Source organism: Phyllostomus discolor, chromosome 2, assembly GCF_004126475.2.
Source record: "Phyllostomus discolor isolate MPI-MPIP mPhyDis1 chromosome 2, mPhyDis1.pri.v3, whole genome shotgun sequence".
NCBI classification, from domain to species: Eukaryota; Metazoa; Chordata; class Mammalia; order Chiroptera; family Phyllostomidae; genus Phyllostomus; species Phyllostomus discolor.
The window spans coordinates 117,464,749-117,466,729 of NC_040904.2; positions in this window are offsets into that span (position 1 = coordinate 117,464,749).

The window sequence follows — 1,981 nt, forward strand, 5'->3', positions numbered from 1 at the left end:
CAGGAAAACCACCAAGCAAATGGACCATGCACATTCCAATGAACAGGTGTGAGGATCAATGAATGTAATGTCATTGACAAGAAAGAAATAATAAAAATCAAATTTCCAAGTCCTGATGGCCAACTTGAAATAAAAACAACCCCATTATTTATTTCCCAGTGAAAAATTTACCTTCAGCTATGCAATCATATACTTATTGGAGGTCTTTGATAATATGTACCAAGATTTATAAAGTCCCTGTCTATTGACTACCTAAATTCTTTTGTCATAATTTATTCTAAATAAACAATTGGAGATTTATTGTACTTAGCTTTATGTACAAAATGTTCTATGCAGAGTAATTTATAATGGTAAAAATATTGATACCATTCTAACTATTGTACAATAGCAAAAACTCAAATAAATTATGGTAATATGATGGAATATTATTCATTTGAAACTAAAGCTTTCAGTCTTCCCCTCTAACCTTATCCTCCCAAGTGTACCATGGTAAGAAGCACAGTGTTTACATTGTAGGTCTGAAGGCAGACTGCTTACATTCAAATCCTAGTTCTGATATATTCTTGTGTGACCATGGAACATTCAATGATCTAAGCTTCAGTTTTCTTGTAAGTAAAGAATAAGGCTACCACAGAATACATAGGAATAACTAGTGAAAAGTGCTGAAAGGGCTCAATAAATATTTCAGATGTTAACTTGGTACACACTTTTGTAATATTGATTATCACAGAAGTCACCTAGGGACTTTTAGAAAGCAGTGAAGCTTGGGTTCCACACCCAGAAGTTCTAATGCAATTGGTCTGGGATGTGGACTCAATGTCCATGTTTTTTAAAGCTCAGGTGGGTTCTGATTCTAGTCTCAGAAAAATAGTTTATATTAGACTAAACATCCTGCTAATAACAACTGTAAACTCTGGTCAGAACATAAACACCAACAGTATGAAGGCACCAAGAGCCCACCACAAGAGGCAGAACCCTCTTCCCAGAAATGAGATGCTCACCTCACCAGCTTGTTCCTTGAGGAGACACTCCAGTTGCCTAAAAACAAAAACAAAGCAAAATAGGTGGTCTTGTAGAAAGTGGCTACAAAAAAAAAGAGCCAGAAATTGAAGAGAAACATCCCCAAACACAGGATGAGTTGAGGGAGGTCCAGAATATGAGTGTCAAATCCCCCTGAGATCCTCAATAACTCATAAACTGAGCATGTGCGTGAGGAGACGCCCAGGAGCCCATTAGAAAGCACCAACTTGGGGGTCAAAGAGCTGCACCTGAGCAGGTACTGAGTTCAAGTCCCACTTAGTTAGACAGGGCTCAGCCAAATCCTGAAAATCTAGACAGACCACATCTTAAGAGTAAGAACCATATCCCAAGATTAAAGGCTATGTCCCAGGACAGTGACAAAGCCAAAAATCAAGTTTTCACAGGAGCAAAGTGATCCACCAGTAACTTCAATGCCTTCCAGAACAAAACTCAACACATTTCAGAGAAAGACAGTATAATTCAGTCTCTAAAATATACCATTCACAATTCTCAAAGCAGTAAATTTTTAAAAGACACTAAACAATGAAAAAAATGTGGCCCATAATTAAGATAATGAAGTAGCTAATTTACCTATTTAATTTAACAGATGAGCAATTTAAAACAGCTATCATAAATATGTTTAAGGATTTACAGAAAAGATGGAAAGAGGGGCAAAGAGGTAGGGAATCTCAGCAGAGAAACAGAACCTTTAAAAAGAAAATAAATGGAAATTCTAGAATTAAAAAGTACAGTGCTGAAATTAAAATTATATCAGATAGCCTTCATTAAAGACTTTACATAGCTGAAAAAAGTATCATGAACTTGAAAACATGTCACTAGAAATTACTCACTTTCTGGGGCACAGAGACAAAAAGACTCCTGTGGAAGGATAGCAAATGTCTAAGACTCATGCAGTTGGAGCCCAGTAGGAAAGGACAGAGAAATGGAGCAAAAGAATTAT